This window comes from Trachypithecus francoisi, unplaced genomic scaffold, assembly GCF_009764315.1.
Source record: "Trachypithecus francoisi isolate TF-2019V2 unplaced genomic scaffold, Tfra_2.0 Lachesis_group4, whole genome shotgun sequence".
In the NCBI taxonomy this organism is placed as follows: Eukaryota; Metazoa; Chordata; class Mammalia; order Primates; family Cercopithecidae; genus Trachypithecus; species Trachypithecus francoisi.
The window spans coordinates 121675339-121700902 of NW_022681469.1; the positions used below are offsets into that span (position 1 = coordinate 121675339).

Genomic DNA, 25564 nt, shown 5'->3' on the forward strand with positions numbered 1-25564 from the left:
GGAGGCCCCATGGCCATAAAGAGTGCAGGACTTCAACAGCTCAAAATGACCATCTTAACAGACATGGTCTTGCTGTCACTTGAAATATTCACACAGCATATGCCAGTGAAGGCTCTAACCACATCGAAGACTCTTCCTTGTAAGACCAGTGGACCACCCAACCCAGGCCAAAATGTTGTTTTTGTTCAGGTCGTTTTCCCTAGACTGATTTTTTTTTTTTTTTTTTGAGACGGAATCTTGATCTGTTGCCAGGCTAGAGTGCTATGGTGCAATCTCAGTGCGCTGCAACCTCTGACTCCCTGGTTCAAGCGGTTCTCCTGTCTCAGCCTCCCTAGTAGCTAGGATTACAGGCATGTGGCACCATGCCCAGCTAATTTTTTTGGATTTTTAGTAGAGACTGGGTTTCACCCTGTTGGTCGGGATGGTCTTGATCTCCTGACCTTGTGATCCGCCTGTCTCGGCCTCCCAAAGTGCTGGGATTACAGGCGTGAGCCACCGTGCCCAGACTCCTGGACTGATTTGATAACCCATTTTCCTGTCCCTTCTCTCTCGATGTTAAATGTCACTTTTTTTGTGGTGCAATGTTTACTCTATAACATTTATGTATTGATTAGGTATGCTATTAGGTGTGGTTTGCAATATTGATTGACTTGTGGAGTGGCTTGAGCCCGTATGTCGGTGGCTCTGACTTCCGAGTGGACGGGAATTACTAAGTGGAATTGCCTCCTTGGGAATTCCACATAGCCGATGACTTTTGTGATCGAAATAGCATCAATAAAAGCCTAACATGGTGGAAAGACACAAACCTGAATAAATCTGATTATCTCTGGCCCCATGCTGCTCACAATACACCTTTCCCCTACATTTTACTTTCCAAACAGAGATAGAATTTTCCTTTTAAAATCTATGTCATATCGTGTTCGTACTTTGACTCAAATTCTCAATAGCTCCCATTTCACCAGAAGAAAAGTCAAAGTTCATCCAGTGTCTTCTTGAGGCACCACCACTGCCTCTCTGCTCTCTTTATCCATTTCCCTCCCATCCAGCTATCCAGGTATATACTCAGGTGTATAAAACCTGGATAAAGAGACAGCTTTGCAGGACCATTTCAAAGAAATATGTTTGGGGGTAATATTTTGACCATAACATGTGAGGGTTAATTTCAATTTCTTTCAGGGCTTCCTATCTGTTATGTTGGCATCTTATTGTCACAAGGAGTCTGTTTTGTCAGTGTTAAGGTCTTTGTTTTTGTTTCTTTTTTTTGAGATTGAGTTTCACTCTTGTTGCCCAGGCTGGAGTACAATGGCACAACCTTGGCTCACTGCAACATCTGCCTCCTGGATTCAAGTCATTCTCCTGCCTCAGCCTCCCAAGTAGCTGGGATTATAGGCACCCACCACCACGTCTGGCTAATTTTTTATGTTTTTAGTAGAGTCGGGGTTTCACCATGCTGGCCAGGCTGGTCTCGAACTCTGGACCTCAGCCTCCCAAAGTGCTGGGATTATAGGCATGAGCCACCATGCCAGGCTTAAGGTCTCTGTTTTAATATTAATGCTGGTTAATGCTGTGCCTGAATTGCAAAGGGAGGAGGGGATAATGAGGCATGTCCAACCCCCTTTTCCCATCATGGCCTGAGCTAGTTTTCCAGTTTTACTTCAGAATGTCCTTGGTGAACAGGAGGGCTCCATTCAGTTGGGTAGGGGGCTTAGAATTTTATTTTAAGTTTACAGCTTGTTACCTTTTATTTATTTATTTTATTTATTATTTTCTTTTTATTTGGGATCAGGGTCTCACTCTGTCGCCCAGGCTGGAGTGCAGTGGTGCAATCTCGGCTGATTCCAACCTCCACCTGAGGGGTTCAAACGATTCTTATTCCTCAGCCTCCTGAGTAGCTGGAATTACAGGCGTGCACCACCATGCCCAGCTAATTTTCATATTTTTAGTAGAGATGGGGGTCTCACCATGATGGCCAGGCTGGTCTGGAGCTCCTGGCCTCAAGTGATCTGCCCACCTCAGCCTCCCAAAGTGCTGGGATTACAGGCGTGAGCCACCGTGCCCAGCCTAGTTAGCTTTTAGATGACAATCTAGGACTTGAACTTGGTGCAGTCAAGCCACGTATCTCACAATCACAAGCACTAGGCTACTTGCGAACTCTCCAGTTGCTATCCTGCAGTAAATTCGAGGTGATATTCAAAGCACATCTCTTTACTTGAAGTGTGGTCCACAGACCAGCAGCTTTGGGACCATCAGGAGCGTGATAGACATGCAGAATCTTTTCCTCACCTCCTCTGGCCCCCTCTAGTTAGACTCGGCATTTTAGCAATAGTCAAAGCGATGAGCATAAACATCAAAGTTTGAGAACACTGGAAGATTTGGCAATTCAAAATGTACTAGTAACAAATACCCAAAAGGAATAAGGTGAGGGAAGATCCCAAGGTAGGGCTGGAAGTCAGAGTGGGAGTAGAATTTTGGGTGAAAAAAGTCATAGCTTTTTGTTGTTCACTGCAAAAGTATTTCAGTATTTCTTTTCTTTTCTTTTTTCTTTTTTGCTCTGTCACCCAGACTGAAGGGCAGTGGTACCATCTTGGTTCGCTGCAACCTCCATCTTCTGAGTTCAATTGATTCTCTTACCTCAGTCACTCGAGTAGCTGGGACTACAAGTATGCACCACCATGCCCTGCTAATTGTTGTATTTTTTGTAGAGATGGCATTTCGCCCTGTTGGCCAGGCTGGTCTTGAACTCCTGGCCTCAAATGATCCTCCTGCCTTGGCCTTCCAAAGCGTTGGGATTACAGGCATGAGCCATCATGTCCCGCCGCAGTATTTCAGTATCTCAATAACAGTAAGAGTAGCAGGTATTTACCAGCTGGAGATTAATCTCTGGGTCTACTAATGTGCTATGAATGAGTTACAGTGTGTTCGATACTGACCACCTTAACCTGCTAGCATCCAAGTGAACTTGCTGCCACGAGAGACCTAAGGCCTGTGTGTAAAAGCCATGAGTAGCTTAATGTGGGCTAAGAAAGTGGCCTTGTTATTGCCCAGTGGGTTCACCTTGCCTGCTTCCTAGACAGAGTTGATTTGTCAAGACAGGGAATTGCAGTGGAGAAGGAGTAATTCATGCAGAGCCAGTTGTGCAGGAGACCAGTTTTATTATTACTCAAATCAGACTCTCTAAAAACTCAGGGATCAGAGTTTTAAACAATAATTTGATGAGTAGGGGGCCAGTAAGTTGGAAGTTCTGATTGGTTGGGTCAGAGATGAAATTATAGGGAGTTGAAGATGTCCTCTTGTGCTGAGTCAATTCCTGGGTGGCGGCCATAACACCAGATGAACCAGCATATCAATCTGGGTGGTGCCAGCAGATCCACTGAGTGCAGGGTCTGCAAAATATCTCAAGCACTGATCTTACGTTTTACAATAGTGATGTTATCCCCAGGAACAATTTGGGGTGGCTCAGACTCTCACAGCTGGAGGCTGCATGGACTCTAAACCGTAATTTCTAATCTTTGTGTGTGTGTTTTCTTTCTTTGAGATGGAGTCTTTCTCTGTTGCCCAGGCTGGAGTACAGTGGTGTGATCTTGGCTTGCTGCATCCTCCACCTCCTGGGTTCAAACAGTTCTCCTGCCTCAGCATCCCAAGTAGCTGGGATTACAGTACACACCACCACACCCAGCTGATTTCGTATTTTTAGTAGAGACGGGGTTTCACCACGTTGGCTGGGCTGGTCTCGAACTCCTGGCCTCAAGTGATCCACCAGCCTCGGCCTCCCAAAGTGCTGGGATTACAGCATTAGCCACCACTTCCGGCCTGTAATTTCTAATCTTGTAGCTAATTTGTAGATTGGTCCCTAGGCAAGAAGGGGTTTTTTTTCAGGAAAGGGCTCTTATCAATTTTGTTTCAGAGTTAAACTATAACTAAATTCCTTCCCAAGGTTTGTTCGGTCGATGCCTAGGTGTGAAAAAGGACAAGGTAAAGTTTAGAAGCAAAATGGAGTCAGTTAGGTCTGATCTCTTTCCCTGTCTTGATTCCCTCAGCTGTGACTTTTGCAAAGGTGGTTTCAGCCTAAGCAGAGGTGAATCTGACAGTGGATCCCAAATGTCAGCAAACATTGAATATAATAAGTGACATGCAACACCTCCACCTTGCCACAATCCTCCAAGAGCAGCCAATGAGTTTCTTTGTATCTTGGACACCTATGGTATAGCCAGCAATGTGGTATACCCCAACAAGTATGCCCCAGGAACAAGGAGTCCATGGACCTGCTAGTATAGTTTGTATTCCAAACACCTAAAGAGTCAGATGCACAGGTGAATATGTAGGTGTTAGAGTTGAAGAGGCTGAGATATTAGCAGGTGCTCCCGGCAGAGCAGCTCCAGGGGGCCCTGAATCTCTGCCTTCACACATATCAGATGCAATTGCTGCTAATATGCCCTTTTAGTGGCATACAGGATAGCTGCAGGGTGACTGCTCTAACAATGCATGCATTTTCTGCTAATTAGAGCATCATCATTATTTTGAAATACTTGATATGAAAACATTCTGTTAGATTTGAAACACATTTGCATTATCACAAGAAATTTCAACATTACATTTGTCAGTGCAAAAATAGAGGAGCTGTTAACTCCCTTAAATATGCTTCAACTATTGCAAATTTGTGAATAGCTGTAAAGACGGTTTTAAATTTTTTATCACCTACCAGTATGAATACATTTTCTTGCCAATGGTGAATATCAAAAATTTGAAAAGATCATCATTAAAAGGTCATGATCAGGAATTCAGTATAACCTTGACAAGCATAAAACTTGATATGAAAATTACTATGTTCATGGAGGATAATGGCTGAGTAAGATCCAACCAGACTAATCCACCTACTGATAATCACTGTAAACCATGGATATAATACAAAACAAATAGCTGCCTTAAGGCAATGGAGAGTGCATAATGCCTAGAATATAATAACAAAGTGCCCTGATATATGAAATATCAAGAAAATGGAACACATTCTTACAAAAAAAAAAAAAAAAAAAGACCTGTAGTCAACTCTGATACAGTCCAGATGTTAGAGTGAGCAAAAATGAATTTAAAAACAGTTATTATAACTATTGGTCGCGTGTAGCAGCTCATGCCTCCAGCACTTTGGGAGGCCGAGGTAGGTGGATCACTTGAGGTCAGGAGTTTGAGACCAGGCTGCCCAACATAGTGAGACCCTGTCTCTACTAAAAATACAAAAATTAGCCAGGTGTAGTGTTGCATGCCTGTAATTCCAGCTACATGGGAGGCCAAGGCAGGAGAATAACTTCAACCTGGGAAACAGAAATTGTAGTGAGCCAGGATCACACCACTGCACTCCAGCCTGGGCAACAGAGCAAGACTCTGTCTCAAAAAATAAATAAATAAATAAATAAATAAAATAAACAAAAATAGTTATTATAACTATTAACTCTTCTCTGTGAAGTAAAAGAAAACATGCTGGTGGTGAAAAATTAGGGAGAAAGTGAAAGCAGAGAAATAAAAACAATACAGATAATGAAATGGAGTATATTATAATTAAAAATATACAACAATCAAAATTAAAAAGGCACTGGATGGGCTTAACATAATGCCAGTGACATGGGAAAGAGTAAGTGAACTTGTTAATACAAATTAGCCAATGTGAAGAACAAAGAGAAAAAGACTAGAAAATAAAAAGAACTGAGCTCAAGGAACTCACTGAGCAATAGAAACTACTCTAATACATGTGTAATTGGAGTCCCAAAAAGAGAGCAGACAACAAATGGGGCAGAAAAGAAATTTTTGAAGAAACAAGGGTCAAATATTACAAATTTAATGAAAGAAGTAAATTTACATATTCAAAACGCTTAACAAACACCAAGCAGAATAAAATTGAAGCACATCATAGTCAAATATTTGAAAGTCAAATGATGAAAAGCAAATATTGAAAGCAGCAAGAAAAAAACCAGCTCCTTATTTGGTTAATAACAGACTTATTGCCAGAAACTACAGAGGCCAAAGGAGAGTAGAACAATACTTTTTTAATTGCTGAAAGAAAAAAGATGTCAAAACACAATTGTATGTCCAGTGCAAAATGTTTCTTAGTAAAAGATAAATTCATAATCAGATAAAAGGAGACTTTGCTGACAACAAAACTATCCAAACATGTACTGCTAAAGGAAGCTCTCAGACTGAAGAGATATTATACCAGATAGAGATTCAGATCCTCACAAAGAAATAAAGAGCATTATAAATGATTAGCATCTTGGTAAACATAAACGTATTTTTCTTTTTTTCTTATAATTTCACTATAATACACATGAGTCTCTAAGGAAAACACAGCAACTTGGTTTTTACATTTGGAATATATGTGAATAGTATAAAGGTAGTGGCCAAAATGGACCTATACATTAGCAAAGTTGAATAATTTTCCTTAAAATGGTACAATATTAACTGTAAGCAAAGTGTTAAAAGTTAAAGGTTACATTGTAATTTTAAATCAATCACTAGAATAAAATTCAAGAAGTAAAGCTAAAAGACAATAGAAGAATTAGTATGAAATTCCTGAAAGAGCCAGATAGAATTCCCCTTCCTCCTACCCCAACAAATTAAAAACAAACAAGAAAAGGGACAGAAAAGGAAGAACAGAGGAACAAGAACAAAATAAACAAAACTTGAAAACAAATAAAATGGTAGCCTCATTCCAAATCATATAAATAATTAAGTCAGCATTATCAGCAATCTTGACTTAACCCATTTATGCCTGAAGTTGCAATTTTTGGAATTTTTGCAATCAGAACTTGGCAATGACCTTGAGCAACAGAATACAAATAACTTCCACATGCTTAGCGTTCCAATAGTGGAAGGCTAAGCATAGATGTGCTCTAGAAATTGTGCTCTAGAAATTAATATTTATAGAAGATATATATTAAGTATATATATTTAAGTTTATTCCAAAATGGAAGAAATTTTCAACAAAATATCCAGGAAAATTCCAAATATTCAAAATTAAACAACACACTTCTAAATAATCTGTGTGTCAAAAAATACAAAATAAATTAGAAAATGTTTTGAGCTGGCCCGGCGCGGTGGCTCACGCCTGTAATCCCAGCACTTTGGGAGGCCAAGGCGGGTGGATCACAAGGTAGGAGATCGAGACCATCCTGGCAAACACGGTGAAACCCCGTCTCTATTTGAAATACAAAAAATTAGCCGGGTGTGGTGGCGGGCACCTGTAGTCCCAGCTACTCAGGAGGCTGAGGCAGGAGAATGGCGTGAACCTGGGAGGAGGAGCTTGCAGTGAGCCGAGATCGCGCCACTGCACTCTAGCCTGGGTGACAGAGTGAGACCCCATCTCAAAAAAAAAAAAAAGAAAAAGAAAATGTTTTGAGCTAAATAATAATCAAACTTCACTGTATACAGATTTTAGGGATGTAGCTACAGTAGGCTTTAGAGGAAGTTGCACAGCTTAAATGCTTACATTTGAAAAGAAAGATCTAAACTGAATTTTATACATTTCCACGTTAAAAAAAAAAAAACAAAATTAAAAAAAATTATGCCCGAGGCATTTTTTAAAGGGAAAACAATAAAAAAAATCAACAAAACCCACAATTGATTATTTGAAAAGTGTAATCAAATTGATATACCTCTGCCTGATAGATGAGGGGAAAAGGGAGACAGAGAGAGAGAGAAACTGCAAATTACCAATATAGGAAATGAGAGAGAGGATGTTACTATAGATCATACAACATAAAAAGGAAAATAAGGGAGCGTTATGGACAACTTTATGCCAATAAATTTAACACTGTAGATTAAATTGCCAAATTCTTGATAGATACAAAATACCAAAAGTGACCCAGTAAAAAAAACTTGAAGAGCTTTATATATATTAAATAGATACAATTTAAAATTAAAAAATTTCCACTAGGAAAACTCCAGGTCCAGATGTCTTAACTGGTGAATTATGTCATACATTTAAGAAAGAAATAACACTAATCCTATACAAACTCTGTCAGAAGACAGTGACATTATTTCCCAACTTATTTTATGAGGCAGGATTACACTGATAAAACCAGACTAATAAGTCACAATAAAACTACCTACATGCTATAATTTACATGTGTGTGTTCCTCTAAAATTTGTATATTGAAATCTTAGCTCTCAGTGTGACACTATTTGGAGGCAAGGCCTTTGAGAGGCGATTAGGTTCTAGAGATGGAATCCTCATGAATGGAGATCAATGCCCCTATAAAAGAGGCCCTAGAGAGGTCCCTCACCCATTCCACCATGTGAGGACACAGCAAGAAGATGCTGTCTATGAACCAGAAAAGGGACCCTCACCAGATACTGCATCTGCCAGTGGTCTGAACCTCGAACTTTCCGGTCTCCAGAACTGTGAGAAAAATATATATACATTTATATATTTTAAATATATATATGTTAAAATACATATATTATAAAATATATGTGTTAAAACATATATATTATTAAAATATATATTTTCACATATATTAAATATTAAATTAAATAGATAAAATGTATTTATTAAAATATGTATTTATTAAAATATATGTGTACAATAAATTAATATATTATATCTATTTAATATATATAAAGTTTTTCAAGTTTTTTTTTTAAATTTCTTCCTGGGTCACTTTTGGTATTTTGTATCTATCAAGAATTTGGCAATTTAATCTACATTGTTAAGTTTATTGGCATAAGGTTGTCCATAACACTCCTTTATTTTCCTTTTTATGTTGTATGATCTATAGTGACAACAGAACACATATATTTTAATAAATATATATGTTTTAACGTATACTTTTAACATATATATTAGCATGTTTTTAACATATATTTTAATAAATGTATGTTTTAAATAAATATATATTTTTAAATAAATATATTTTAATAAATATATATATAGCTTTTACAAAATATATTTATACATATGTATTTTGTTTGTCAGCTACCCAGTTTAGGGTATTTTGTTACAGCAGCCCAAAAGGATTAAGACAGTTTATCTACATTCTTCTGTCATAATAGAGATACTAACCTCCTCCTCACCAAATTTTAGCAAATGTAGTTCAGCAATATATAAAAGGACAATAAATGTTGACCAAGAAGTGTGTCTACCAGGAATGAAGGTTGGTATAATATCCAAAAATGAATCAATGCAATCCACAGAGTCAATAGAATAAAGACAGAAAAAAGAGGACATTTTAATTGATGCAGAGAAAGCATTTGAAAACATAAAAACTCCCAGAAAACTAGAAATAGCCTTTTGGCCAGAACCACTATCTTCCAGTAATTCACCAAAATGACGAAAGCAAAGGGAAAGTGAAGAAGCACCCGATATAAGTTCTCTAGGCTTTTTAGAAAACGTGGAGTCGTTCCTTTGGCCATGTATATGCGAATCTGTAAGAAAGGTGATATTGTGGACGTCGAGGGAATGGGTACTGTTCAAAAAGGAAGCCCCACAAGTGTTATCATGGCGAAACTGGAAAAGTCTACAGTGTTCCCCAGCGCGCTGCTGGCGTTGTTGTAAACAAACAAGTTAAGGGCAAGATTTTTGCTAAGAGAATTAATGTGTGTGTTGAGCATCTTGAGCACTCTAAGAGCCAAGATAGCTTCCTGAAAGGCGTGAAGGAAAATGATCAATAAAAAGAAAAAAGCCAGCCGAGCTCGGTTGCTCACACCTGTAATCCCAGCACTTTGGGAGGCCGAGGCAGGCGGATCACTTCAGGTTGGGAGTTCAAGATCAGCCTGACCAACATGGAGAAAGCCGGTTCCTACTAAAAATACAAAAAAAATTAGCCGTGCATGGTGGTGTGTGCCTGTAATCCCAGTTACTCGGGAGGCTGAGGCAGGAGAATCACTTGAACCCAGGAGGCGGAGGTTGCGGTGAACTGAGATGGTGCCATTGCACTCCAGCCTGGGCTACAGAGCGAGATTCCGTCTCAAAAAGAAAAAAGAAAGAAGCCAAAGAGAAACGTACCTGGGTTCAACTGAAGCACCACTCTGCTCCACCCAGAGAAGCACACTTTGTGTGAACCATGGGAAGAAGCCTGAACTGCTGGAACCTATTCCCTATGAATTCATGGCATATTCAGTGAAAAAAAAAAAAAAAAAAGACTTCGGGGCTGTAAAAATGTTTCTATTGTCTTTTAGCTTTACTTCTTGGATTTTATTCTAGTGATTGATTTACAATTACATTGTAATTTTAGAAGAATTAGTATGAAATTCATTGTCCTCTCCCCCAAAGAAAAATTTAAACCAAATTTTAATCGTGTCCTAATTCATTATGTAATGTCTGTACTACCCAGATGTAATGTATTTCTTATTGAAAGATGTGAGGGAGCTTATTGTGCAACAAATTACTCAATTGCTTAGAAAACGGCCAGATGTTATTTATGAAATAGTTGTACTGGGTTGAAGACAGTCCCTCTAAATCATCATGGAGGAAGTGAAATAATTTACAAAAATTAAAAATAAAAGAAAACTAGAAATAGAAGGAAATTTCCTCAACCTGATATAGAGCATTTATAACAAACTCCTAGCTAGCATCATAGTCAGTGATTAATTACTGGATATTTCTGGCCTAAAAGCAAGAGCAAGGTAAAAATGTATATTGTTATCATCAATTATTTTTTTAAAATTATTTTTAGTTTTTGTAGGGACAGGGTCTTGCTATGTTGCTCTGGCTGGCCTTGAACTCTTGGCATCAAACAATCTTCCTGCCTTGGTCTCCTAAAGTACTGGGCCTACAGGCATGAGCCACTGTACTTGGCCTCATCATTTTCATTTAATATTGTACTAGAGGTGTTAATCAGTGTCACAGTTAAGAAAAAACTTTAATGTTCAGTTTAGAAAGAAAAAAACATATTTGTATTCATAATGATATGACTTATAGAATCCTAAGCAATTTTTTAAAAGTCACTAGAACTAATAAGTGAATTTATAACAGTCCTAGGATAAAAATTCAGTATAAAAAAATTAATTGTGTTTCTATAAACTATTAATGAACAATTAGAAAGTGAAATTGAAATCAATTTATAATTAGAACTAAAAAATAAGTAAATTAGCTACAAATAAATTTAATAGAAAATGTAGAAGAGTTTTACACTGAAAACTTTAAAAAATATTGCTGAGGAAAATTAAATACCTAAATCACCTAAAGAAATGGAGGTCATCCTGGCTAACATGGTGAAACCCCATCTCTACTAAAAACACAAAAAGTTAGCCAAGCGTGGTCCGTGGGCACCTGTAGTCCCAGCTACTCAGGAGGCTGAGGCAGGAGAATGGCATGAACCTGGGAGGTGGAGCTTGCAGTGAGCCAAGATCACGCCACTGCACTCCAGCCTGGGAGACACAGTGAGACTCCATCTCAAAAAAAAAAAAAAAAAAGAAATGGAGGTAATTACCTAAATAAATGGAGAAATACATGGATGTTAATGTGTTAATTTAAATATTAGTGTGGAAATTCTTCCCAAATTAGTCTGTAAATTCAAAATTCTCTGATCAAAATAACAGTGAAATCTTTTGAAGAAATTTACAAGCTGATTCTAAAATGTATATGGAAAGTCAAAGGGCTTAGAGTAACAAAAAGAATTTGACTTGCATTTTCTGATTTTAATACTTAAAAATTTACTGTAATCACGACACTAGAACTAGCAAAAGGTCGACATCAAGATTAATGGAACAAATTAGAGTTAAGAAATAAACCAGATATATATGGTCAATTGATTTTTGACAAAGATAATTTGTCAAAAAGATAATTCAATAGCGAATAGCCTTTTCAACAAATGTTGCTGAAAAAAATTGAGTATCAGTGTGGAAAAGATGAACATCAATAACTACCAAACATCACATAAATAAATGAATTAAATTTGGGTCATAGACCTCAACATTAAATGTAAAACTATATAATTTCTAGGAGACAAACATAGAAGAACATCTTTATGGCACAGGGTTAGTGAAAAAGCATGAGAAAGTTGGTTAAAGAGATATCATTAGAAATGAAAACTACTGTTCTTTAAAAGACACACATAAAAACACAAAAAGGCAAGCCTCACTCTGGGAAAAAATATATGTGTGTGTGTGTGGTGTGTGTGTGTGTGTATATATATATATAATAAATATATCTATTTTTACATATAAGAATATAAATAGTAAATAATTATTTTATTTATATAAACACACACACACACATCTGACAAAGAACTTGTATTCAAAATAGTAAAATAACTTTTACAAGATAATAAAACCCAAGAAAAAATATTCAAATGTATTCAAATGATTTGAGCAAACACTTCACAAAAGAGGACATATGAATGACTAATAAGCCCATGAAAAAATGTCAGCCATCATCACTCATGAGGGAAATACAAATTAAAACTAATATGATATACTGCTACACACTTCTATTCCACACACATTTCCTGGAAGGGCTGAGACTGAAAATACTGACTACACTAAATGTTGGTGAGAATGTGGAGCAACTGGAACAATCAATCATACATTCCTATTGAGAATGTGAAGTGCTACAGCCACTTTGAAAAACAGTGAAGCAGTTTCTTGTAAAGTTAAACATAAAGTTGCCATGACTGGCCAGGCGTGGTGTCTCACACCTGTGATCCCAACAGTTTGGGAGGCCGAGACAGGCAGATCACTTGAGGTCAGGAGTTTGAGACCAGCCTGGTCAACAAAGTGAAACCCTGTCTCTAATAAAAACACAAAAATTAGCCGAGTGTAGTGGCAGGCGCCTGTAATCCCAGCTACTCAGGAGGCTGAGGCAGGAGAATTGCTTGAACCCGGGAGGCGGAGGTGCAGTGAGCTGAGATTGCACCACGGCAATGGCGCCACTGCAATGGTGACAGTGCCTGGGCGACGAAGTGAGACTCCATCTCAAAAAAAAAAAAAAAAACCCAACTTGCCGTGACCAAGTAATCCCACTGGGAAATTAAAGACCTAAATAAATAAAAATGCATGTTCAGACAAAAACTTGTTACAAATGTTCATAGCAGCTTTATTGATGATAGCCAGATATTTGAAACAACCTAAATGTCCATTGACATGTTAATAGATAAATTATTTTATTTTAATATAATGAATATAATGTAGCAGTACTGAGAAATAAAAAAGAAAAAAATGGATCCACACAATAGTAGAAATTTATGTCATAAACATGCTAAATGAGACAAAGTCAAAATGGAAATTATCATACACTGTATGATTCAATTTCTATAAAAGGCTAGAAAAGGCAAAACTATAATGACAAATATCAGACCAGGGTCAGGCATGGTGGCTTACACCTGCAATCCCAGCACTTTGGGAGGCTGAGCGGGTGGATCGCCTGAAGTCAGGAGTTTGAGAACAGGCTGGCCAACATGGTGAAACCCTGTCTCTACTAAAAATACAAAAATCAGCTGGGTGTGGTGGCATGAGCCTGCAATCCCAGCTACTCAGGAGGCTGAGGCAGGAGAATCACTTGAACCCAGGAGGTGGAGGTTGCAGTGATCTAAGATCATACCACTGCACTCCAGCCTGGACAACAGAGTGAAACTCTGTCTCAAAAAACAAAAACAAAAATGTCCCTTGAGTTCCTAGCATGTACACACACAAGCAGCTGGACATGGAGAGGAATACACCAGTAGAAGAACACACAGATGCCAACAGGCCATCGACAGTGGAACCACGTGGATGCTGAGGGAAATTCAGCCAATGGCAGTCAGAAGAGAGCCCAGCTGCTAGGCAACCTGACTCCAGGGAAAGACCACTTTCCCACTCCATCCCCCTTCTAGCTCCCCATCCATATGCTAAGAGCTACTTCCACCATTCAATAAAACCTTGCATTCATTCTTCAAGCCCATCTGTGATCCGATTTTTCTGGTACACTAGGGCAAGAACCCCAGGATACAGAAACCCACTGTTGTTGCAATAAGGCAGAGGGACTAATTGAGCTGATAAGCCAAGCCACCTGTGGATGGCTAAGCTAAAAGAACACACTGTAATACATACCCACTGGGGCTTCAGGAGCTGTAAACACTCAACCCTAGACACTGCCATGGGGTTGAAGCCCATACTCCCCACGACCTGCCCATCTGCATGCTCCCCTAGGGATTTGAGCTGCAGAGCTCTAAGGAAGCAAGCCATTCCCCCGTCACACATCCTGTGAGGCTAGAAGGGAACTTTTCCCATTTCACTGTCAGAGTCCATTCTCAGCAGGACCCTGAACAGGGTGTCCCAGGTGCCACTGAAGACCCAAGGAGCTCCTTGGAGATGGAACTGCCAGCCACAGCTCTGAACCCTACTGTCCCAGCTAAGTGTATGAGGATTTAAGGGTAGGGGGCTCTAGGCCCTTCAACAACCATAATAAAAGTTACAGAAACTGGGGCTAGGCACAGTGTCTCACGTTTGTAATCCCAGCACTTTAGGAGGCTGAGGCGGGAGGATCACTTGAGGCCAGGAGTTCAAGACCAGCCTGGCCAACATGGTGAGACCCCCATCTCTACCAATAATACGAAAATTACCTGGGCATGGTGGCAGGTGCCTGTAATCTCAGCTAGTCAGGAGGCTAAGGCAGGAGAGTCGCTTGAACCTGGAAGGTGGAGGTTGCAGTGAGCCAAGATCGTACCACCACATTCCAGCCTGGGTAACAGAGCGAGACTTTGTCTCAAAAACAACAATAAAAAAAATAGAGTATAATAAAAGAATATGGACTTTGAAATTAGGCAGATCTTTGCTGGACTTTCAGTTCTTCCTTTTCTTAACCATGTGAACTTCAGTGAATTATTTAATCCCTCTGTAACATCTATTGCTAGTATTACTATCAATCATAAGAATTACATGGTGATGAAAGCCATACAAAAAGGCACTAGAGACTAGAACTCGTCTCAGGATCATAAGTAATCTTAATTCTAGGCCCCACCATGCACTGTTCTCCACACCTTGGTCATAAATAACTCAGAGACGAATGAGAGAGCAGTGAGGCTGCTTATACAAATTTTTGTCTCTGCTTGACAGAGGCTAGTGAAATCAGTGACCAAACAGAAGCATTTTCTGGAAACGACTTGTTTCTTCTTCTTAGTGGACAAACACTATCTAAGGGAAACAAGCAATTCCAGCCTCATTTTTATTCAGAAGGCCTCAGGGCTTTGCAAAGCGAAGAGCTGCAGGTTAAATTGCAACTTGTGTTGATGGAAGATCTGTCTTCCAACATAAAGATGTATGTAAAAGGAGACAAACTGCTCTTCTCCAGATCTATACACCCTATTCTTCTTCTCAGAGGCACAACGTAACATCGCCGTTTCAACGACAATGTCAATAATTATTTAATTCATGTAGAACACGCCATCTTCATTGAGAAACCAGCAGCAAGCCGTCCCCGGCCAATGCAAACCGCACAAGCCTCCTGGGTGCAGGAATAAAGCCGACTGAAGACACGGTAGACGCAGAAGACAACCAGTGGCAGACAACTAGGGTAGAGCAGAGTTGAATGTCTTGTCACTTGCACGGTGTATTTGTAACTAACGCCTTGATGGAATCAATTAGTAAGAGACAAGCTCAAAAAGAAGAGAGAGAGAGTAGGTTCTGTAGGAAGGAAGAAAAGAACGGAAACATTTTCAGAGAAAGTCATTTACTTTTTATCTTACGAAGACCAGAAGTTCTCCTTGGCAGCTGGATATGCCTAAGATGAATAAAAATGAGAAAAATAAATTACTTAATACATTACTTTAATGTACTGTATTTAGGAGATAATTTTTTTAAAGGTATGACTTCTGCAGAAGAAAATAGCAGGACATCAGTCTGATGGCATAGAGGATGGGGCAGCATCAGTGCAGATCTCTGCTCACTTTTAGTTCTGGGACAATCAGAAAACTCAGTTTTTCAATAAAAAAGGAAATAGGCCAGGCACAGTGGCTCACGCCTATAATCCCAGCACTTTGGGAGGCCGAGGCGGGTGGATCACGAGGTCAGGAGATAGAGACCATCCTGGCTAACATGGTGAAACCCTGTCTCTACTAAAAATACAAAAAAAAATTAGCTGGGAGTGGTGGTGGGCACCTGCAATCCCAGCTACTCGGGAGGCTGAGGCAGGAGAATGGCGTGAACCTGGGAGGCGGAGCTTGCAGTGAGCGGAGATGGCGCCACTGCTCTCCAGCCTGGGTGATTGAGCAAGACTCCGTCTCAAAAACAAACAAACAAACAAACAAACAAAACAAAACCAAAACAAACAAAAAAAAAAAAAAGGAAAGGAGATAAGTCTCTGTAGCTTTATCTTGCTTCCTTAGGGTCCCATTATTTTCCTGTTCACCCCTAACTTACTTCCAAGTGCCCAATATGTCCAGGCCATCTCCAATGATCAAGGGACTCCCTTACAGATGGGGCCCCATTTGACTCTTCATTCTACCTTTTTCCTCTGCCCTAGTTACCATTCCAGGGTGCCACCTTGTTAGAGCCCTGTGCTCTGCTGCTTCATCTGGCAAACACAGGCAGATGTCAGAAAAGTGCCATCAGGTTCAAACCATCTTGCAGATTGGATGGTTTGTTATTTGTTTGTTTTGAGACAGTTTCGCTCTTGTTGCCCCGGCTGGAGTGCAAAGGCACGATCTCGGCTCACTGCAGCCTCCACCTCCTGGGTTCAAGCGATTCTCCTGCCTCAGCCTCCCAAGTAGCTGGGATTACAGATGCTCACCACCATGCCTGGCTAATCTCTCTCTGTGTGTGTGTGTGTGTGTGTGTGTGTGTGTTTTAGTAGAGACGGGGTTTTGCCATATTGGCCAGGCTGGTCTCAAACTCCTGACCTCAGGTGATCCACCCACCTCTGCCTCCCAAAGTGCTGGGATTACAGGTGTGAGCCACCATGTCCGGCCTGGATGTTTTTACTAAACACTTCTTATTTACAAAATGCCAGGAACCATGGAGAACGTGAAAATGAAATGAAGGCATCATCTCATGAGGAAGAGCTACAGGAAGGACCATGGTAAGTGCTCAAGAGGAGAGCTGTGACTAACACTAAGCAGGGACTGTGTTTCAGGACCATGTTAAGCACTTGCTCACTTAACCCCTCCCATGACACCGTGAAAGAAGATGCCCATTTAGCTGAAGGTGATACTAAGATGCTCAGAGATGAAGCAAATAACTAGTAGGATAAGGATCTGGTCTCAAATTACTAACTTTAAGACATATGTTTCTTCCACCTCCTCTTACACAAGATAAATTTCAGCTGCAGGAAACTCTACTACCTGGATGAACAGCTTGTTGTGACCTGAATAAGCATGGGCATGGGTTCAAAATGTGGATGGAAGTCGTGATCTTCCCTGAAAGAGATTTTCTCCAAAATCTGTTGGTTTACATTTATACCCAAAAGCAATCCTTCCTAATTGTATTAGAGTTTGTTTTCATATTGCTATGAAGAAATACCCAAGACTGGGTAATTTATAAAGAAAAAGAGATTTAATGAACTCACAGTTCTACATGGCTGGGGAGGCCTCACAATCATGGCAGAAGGTGAAGAAGGAGCAAAGGCAAGTCTTACATGGCAGCAGGTAAGAGAGGTTGTACAGGGGAATGGCCCTTTATAAAACCATCAGATCTCGTGAGACTGATTCACTATCATGAGAACAGCACAGGAAAATCTACCCCCATGATAATTACCTCCCACTGGGTCCCTCCCACCCAACAGATAGGGTTTTATGGGAGCTACAATTCAAGATGAGAATTAGGCAGGGACACAGCCAAACCATATCACTAATAATAGCAACAATAATACCTTGCATGATCTTTTAAAATATTTTTAAAATATATTTATGATCTCATTTTAAGCACCTAAAATCCTTTTAGGGCAGGAAGGGGGAAATATTATGCCCACGTTACTAAGAAAGCAACTAGTGCCCAGACACACAATGAATTAGAAGAAGAGACAAAATTCAAAGAAGGTTTTTCCATTTGGTGGAACACTGCTTTCAAAGCTAACCCAAATGCATCTTGGGTAAAAGAAATGTTTAATTAAAATACAATATTCGGACCAGGTACAGTGACACATGGCTGTAATCCCAGGGCTTTTGGGAGGCCGAGGCAGGAGGATGGTTTGAGCCCAGGAGTGGGAGGCTGCAGTAAGTTATGATCATGCCACTGCACTCCAACCTGGATTTTATTTCTCCTTCTCTTATGAAGCTTAGTTTGGTCAGATAAGAGCAAAGCAATATTCAAGTAAGAAAATAACACTAGATGGTAACTCAAATCTATAGGAGCAAAGGAAATAAACCAAAAATATAAATATGTAGGTTAAAGTAACCAACTATACAAAAATACATAGTCATGCAGCACTAAACAATGGGGATGTGTTCTGAGAAATGCCTTGTTAGATGGTTCCATCATTGTGTGAACACGATAGGATGCACTTACACAAACCTAGATTGTACAGCCTACTACATACTTAGACTAGATAGTATAGTTTATTGCTCCTACACTACAAACCTGTACAGCATATTCCTGTACTGAATACTGTAGACAATTGTAACACAATGATATGCGTTTGTGTATCTAAACATAGCCATGCCTGGAAAAGATACAGTAAAAATATAGTATAAAAGATAAAATGTTGTACAGCCATATAGAGAACTCACCATAAATGGAGCTTGTAGGACTAGAAGTTACTCTGGGCTGAGTGAGTGAATGAACGCTATGCAAATGTGAAGGCCTACAACATTACTGCCCATTACTTTAGACTTTACTATCACTGCACACATCATAGGCTACCCAAAATTTGTAAAAACTGTTTTCTTCAACAATAAATTAACCTTAGCTTCCTGTGACTTTTTTACTTTATAAATTTTATAGATTTTTTTCTAATTTTTTGACTCTTGTAATAACACTTGTCTTAAAACACAAACATGTTTGTATAGCTGTACAGAAATATTTTCTTTCTCTACCTTCTTATTCTGTAATCTTTTTTCTATTTTTGTTTTAAAAATTGTTTTTAAATGTTTAAATACTTTTCTTTAAAATGACACAAACACACATACTAACCTAGGACTACAAAGCATAAAATCATCATTATCACTGTCTTGCAACTTGAAATCTTGTCCCACTGGAATGATTTTGGGGCAATAACAGACATGGAACTGTCATCTCCTAGGATAACAGTGCCTTTGTCTGGAATCCCTCCTGAAGGACCTGCCTGAGGCTCTTCTTGAGAAGGTGTCACTCTTTCCAGAAATATGTCCAATGTGGTTGGCTTGGTTTCTTTTTTATCATTATCGATTTACTTGTTGGCAGATAATGCACCATGAACATTCCTCTGTATTAATGGAAACCTTTCAACGTTGGCGTCCATGTTCTCAAACTTTTTAAGGAGCTTGTTAAGGTCTTCAAAAGCTTCTGCTAAACCCTTCACTGTGAATTTTCTTGTTTTCTTCTTCTTTTTTTTCTCTCTGTTTCCTTTTCTCTTGCCTCTTCTTTGTCTACATGTTTCTATTCCAGTTCCAACAACTCCTCCTTAGTCAATTCCTCAGGAACCAGCCCTAGGAGCTCCTCAATGCCATCCTCATCCACAGAATTGTTTGCCAACTCAAGGCAACCACAGCCTTGTATTATTGCAACCTCCTCATCCTTGGCAAATCCTTTGAAGTCATGGACAAAGCTCTTGAGTGCCTCCTTCTAGGCGACATTAAAACACTCCTTGGTGACATCACCCCAAGAGCAGGTTCTTGATGCAGTCATAAATGTTGTAAGCTTTCCAGAAATGTGTCGGTATCTCCTCAGTGTCTTTATCATTTGCAGCAATAGCCTCAGCAAAAGTTCTCCTCAGGTAATAGGTCTTAAATGTTGGTATAATTGTTTGATCCATTGGTTGGGTGAAATAGATGGTATTTGGAAGGAGAAATACTCCTTTGATATTGGGATGAAGATCACCAGTAAAAGGAGAATATGCAAGAGCATTATCAACAACAAGCAAAATCTTGAAAGGTATATTATCCTCCAAACCATCCATTTCACTGGGTCATCCATAACTTCTTATTGCTCCTGTAGTAGACAGGCAGTGTGTGCTTACTGAAATGCTTGAATGTCAATATGCTTGGGGGCCTTACTGTACCAGATTACAAAATGTTTCCATTTGTAGCCTGCAACATTGCCCCCAACAAGACTATTATCTTGTCCTAAAAAGCCTTGAAACCTTGCATTGACTTGGCCTCCTTATGGATGAAAGTCCTTTCAGGCATCTATTTCCAGAACAGAAAGGTTTTATCCATATTGAAGATTTGCTTTGCAAGTAATTTTCTTCCACAATCAGCTTAGCTACAGTTTCTAAAAATTCTTCAGCTGCCTTCATATCAGCACTCTCAGACTCGCCACTCATTTTCACATTATGTAATGGATAATGATTCTTTTAAAATGAACCATTTAAACCACTCAGAGTGAGCAGTAAATTCACCATGATAGTCAAGTCCAGCCTTTTCTTTCAACATCACAAACTTTTTGGTTCGGCTGTGATTGTCGTGATGCTGAGAGGAACACAGTTGTGTCTGGTCTTCAATTCAAGTTGTTAGAAGTTGCTCCATGTCTTTTAGAGATCCTTATTAAGAGTCTTATTGCCTTTAATGAAGCAAATCCTTTAACAGCTTCCATCATTTCGTTCTTGTTCTTCAAGACGGTAGCTACGGTGGAATGGGACTTGGCTGACTGGCAAGCAATCATCATTACTGATTTTCCACCTTTGTAGTCCTTAATCACTTTTAATTTCCAGGTCAATCACTTGATGTGGCTTCTTACTGGCACCATTAGCAGTGGATTTTGTATACTTGGGGCCATTATGAACAAAACAACATAAGATTAAATTATGCACAAGAGAAAACGATGCAATCAAGAGACACGATAAACAGGAGATGTATGAGGCTGGGGCTACTGCAACATGGCATATTATATAACAGTAAATACTTTTCAATAAGTAGAAATATTAAATAAATACTCTAAAATAATCATTAAAAGTATAGAATAGTAAATACCTAAACCAGGAATACAGATGTTTATTATCAATATCAAGTATCATGTATTGTACAAAAGGGGATGTCCTAGACTTTTATATGACTGGCAGTGCAGTAGGTTTGTTTATACCAGCATCGCCAACAAATACATGAGTAATGCACTGTCCTATGATATTCCAATGGCTACCATGTCACCAGGTGATAAGAATTTTTCTGATAACCTTATGAATCCACCTTCGTATATGTAGCCCATCATTGAAATGTTATGCTGCACGTGGTTGTACATGGTTTTGCTCCTTCTCTCCACATCATTAGAAGAAATAACACTATATAAAGCAATAACAATAGCAATGCATCATGTACATAAAACAACAATAAAAAGAGAAGAGAGAATAGAGTTACAGAGGAGTAACATTTCTGTATATCAATAACATTGTTAGTATAAATCTAAATTTGATTCTGATAATTTAACATGTATACTATTAGACCTAGAGCAACCACTAAGAAAATAATTTTAAAAATTCTAAAAAAAATTACTGAGGAAATTAAATGTTACACTGAAAATATTCACGTAATGCAAATAAAAGCAGTAAAGAAGGAACAGAAGAACAAAAAAGAAATCTGAGACATATAGCAAGCAAAAACTATAGTGGCAGACATAAGTCCAACTATGCCAATAATAACATTAGGCTGGGTGTGGTGGCCTATGCCTATAATCTCAGCACTTTTGGAGGCTGAGATGGGAGGATCACTTGAGTCCAGGAGTTTGACACCAGCCTGGGCAACATGGCAAAACGCTGTCTTTTCAAAAATAAAATTAAAAAATTAGCCAGATATGATGGCACATACCCTGTAGTCCTAGATACTTGGGAGGCTGACATGGGAGAATTGCTTGAGTCTGGGAAGATGAGGCAGCAGTGAGCCATGATTGCACCAGTGAATTCCATCCTGGGTGACAGAATGAGACCCTGTCTCCAAAAAAACAATAACATTAAACATGACTTAATTAACCAATCCAAACTAAAGTCAGCTATTGTTAGACTGGGTAAACAAACAAGATTCAACTATATGTTCCTTACAGGTGAAATAATTTAAATCCAAAGATACACATAGTTTGAAAGCAAAAGAATGGGAAAATGTATATCACGCAAACAGCAACCATAAAAAAGCTGGAGTAGATTTCTAATATTAGACAACATAGACTTTTTACAAATGTTACTAGAGATAAAAAGGGACATTTTGTAATTAAAAAATGGTCAATCCATTAGGAAGATATAAATATTATAAACACATATGCATTTAACAACAAAGCCCCAAAATATATCAAGCAAAAAAACAAAAGAAAAAAAAAATGACAGAATTGAAGAGAAAGACAGAGAATGCAACAATGATATTTAAAGACATCAATATTTTCATTTTCAGTAATGGAGAGAACTAAGCAGAAGATCAACAAGGAAACAGAAGATTTGAATGACACTGTAAATAAACCAGACCTGGCAGACAGATAAACAATACTCAGCCAACAACAGCAGATTACACATTTTTCTCAAGTGCACATGGAACATTCTTGAGGATAAACCTTATGCTACACCATAAATCAAGCTTCAATAAATTTAAGAGGATTGAAATTGTACAAGGTGTCTTCTCTAATTACAATTGAATTAGAAATTAATAACAGAAATAAATTTGGGAAATTAACAAATAACATGGAAATTAAGCAGCACTCTCCTAAATAATCAATGGGTCAAAGAAGAAATCACAAGGGAATTAGAGAATACTTTGAGATGAATGAAAATGAAAACACAAGTATCAACATTTATTGGATGAAGCCAAAGCACTGCTTAACTAGAGGAAAATTTATAGCTATAAATGACTATATTAAAATAGAAGAAAGATCTCAAGTCAATAATTTAAATTTTCAACTTAAGACACTGGACAGGAAAAGAGTACACTAAACCCATAGCAAGCAGAAAGAAGAAAATAATAAGAATTAGAATAAAATTTTTAAAAATGAAGAATAGAAAACAGAGAAAAAAATAAACCCCAGAATTTCATTCTTTCTTTCTTCTTTCTTTCTTTCTTTCTTTCTTTCTTTCTTTCTTTTTTTCATTTTGAGAGCAGGTACTGTTTATTAAGCTGATGAGACTCGAAAAATAATCATGGTAGACACCTTAGTTCATTCTTCTAATAAGCCTGTTGATCTGGTCCTCCCTGTTGCCAGCATCTCCACTTTCTACAAAATGGGTGGTCTTTTTCTTCATTCCACCTCGTGGAGAAGATAATTTGAAGGGCCACAGGAAGTTATTTGCCTCTTTGAAGCGTTTTCCAACAGTATAGATCTCATGAATCAGATCCTCCATGCAGATGATGCCATATTTACCAAGAGATCAAGCAATCAAAGCGTTATCTGTCAAAGTAATTCACTTCTTATTGATTTTGCCATAACCACGCTTGCAGATTAGCTCATTTACTAACTTCAGATTGGGGTACCCCCATGCAATATATGGCTCTACAATCCTCAGCATGTTAATCAAAGCCTTGTTGAGCTTCACAAAGGTTCCACTGAAGATTTGACGAAGGCGAAGAAGCTACAACACCTTTTGGACCTTTGGGCTCACGCCATTGATACCTCTGATCCTGATGACAAACGCCAATTTGGGTTCAGCAGGTACATAGAAGTTGCCAGCTTTTCTTGCCATCCTCGCCATTCGAATTTCAGTTCTGTACATCTGCCTATACTCCTTGTGACAGTGCTTCGCTTTTTCATAGATAAGCTTCCTCCTTGCCTTTCAAAGCATCTTTTGGGCAAAATTCTTTCTCAGGCGCTTTATCTTCAGCTCTGTGAAATTCCTTCACTTTTTCTTAAGGGTTTCTGGCACAGCAGGAACCTTCTTCTTCTTCTGTTCTGCACCCTCCATGGTTCCAGCCAGAAAAAGAGCCCCAGAAGTTATTTTTTTAAAAGATCAACAAAATTGAAAGACCTTCAGATAGACTGACCAAGAAAAATGAGAGAAGATGCAAACTACTAAAATCAGGAATGAAAGAGGGGACATTATTACTGACCTTACAGAAATAAAAATGATTATAAGGAAATACCATAAACAAGTGTATGCCAACAAATTAGATAACCAAGGTGAGATAGAAAAAGTTATAAAAAGACACAAACTACCAAAACTGACTCAAGAGGAAATTAAAAATCTGAATAGTCTTATAACAAAGGAAGAGAACTTACTTATCAAACAACTTCCTACAAAGAAGTCCAGAACTATATGGCCTCACTTGGAATTCTACCAATGTTTAGAGAAAAGTTAATACCAAGTCTTCACAAACTTTTTCAAAAAATGGGAGAGGAGGGAATCCCTCCTAATTCATTCTATGAGACCACTGTTACCCTGACCAAAGCCAGAAAAAGAAAGTACAAGAAAAGAAAAGTGCAGATCAATGTCTCTCAGGACCTTAGACTAAAAAACAATCCTCTTCCTCAACAAAATTATTATACAAAATGAATTTACTAATGTAGAAAAATAATCATACAACATGCAACATAACCAAGTGGAAGATTTTTTATTTTTATTTTTATTTGTTTTTTGAGATGCAGTCTCACTCTGTACCCCAAGCTGGATTGCAGTGGAACAGTCTCAGCTCACTACAACCTCTGCCTGCTGGGTTCAAGTGATTCTCCTGCTCCAGCCTCCTGAGAAGCTGGGACTACAGGCACACAACACCATGCTCCACTAATTTTTGTATTTTTAGTAGAGACAGGGTTTCACCATGTTGGCGAGGCTAGTCTTGAACTCCTGATCTCATATGATCTGCCCACCTCAGCCTCCCAAAGTGCTGGGATTACAGGCATGAGCCACTGTGCCCGGCCCAAGTTGGGAGATTATCAAAATTAAAATTACATGCTTCAATGGACAGAATCAAGAGAGTGAAAAGACAACCTATATATTTGCAAATCATATATCTGATGAGAAATTTGTATTTAGAATATATAAGGAACTCCTACCACCTTATAATAAAAAGACAGATAGCTTAATTAAAAATGGGCAAAGAACTTGATAGACAGACATTTCTCCAAAGAAGATATAAAATGGTCAAAAAGCACATGAAAAGATTCTCAACATCATTCACTACCAGGGAAACACAAATAAAAGCCATAATGATATACTACTCCCCATCCGCTAGGGTGGCTATAAATCAAATAGTAGATTTCAACATGTGCCAGTGAAGATGTCGTGAAATTGGAAACCTTGCATGCTGCTGGTGAAATGTAAATGATGCAGCTGCCATGGAAAGACTAGCAGTTCCTTAAATGGCTATGGATAGTTACCATACGACCCAGTGATTCCACTCCTAGACATATACCCAAGATAAATGAAAACATGAAATCTGTCTACACTAGGTCGGGTGTGTTGGCTCACGCCTGTAATCCTAGCATTTTCAGAGGCCAAGGTGAGCAGATCATCTGAGGTAAGGAGTTTGAGACCAGCCTGGCCGACATGGCGAAACCCTGTCTCTACTAAAAATACAAAAATTAGTTGGGCATGGTGGCACACGCCTGTAATCCCAGTTACTCAGAAGGC

General features: G+C 38.7%; 1 long non-coding RNA gene and 1 pseudogene across 1 annotated transcript in view; one reads left to right on the top strand and one right to left on the bottom strand.

Moving 5' to 3' along the window:
* LOC117072990 overlaps window positions 1-22612 on the top strand; it is a 47953-nt gene extending 25341 nt beyond the window's left edge. The window contains exons 2-3 of the long non-coding RNA XR_004433049.1: window positions 16910-16978; window positions 22404-22612. This is a non-coding gene — a long non-coding RNA (uncharacterized LOC117072990). The remainder of the gene's footprint in view (window positions 1-16909; window positions 16979-22403) is intronic.
* On the bottom strand, window positions 242-23899 carry LOC117072989 (annotated as a pseudogene).
* Window positions 23900-25564: the final 1665 nt, after the last annotated feature.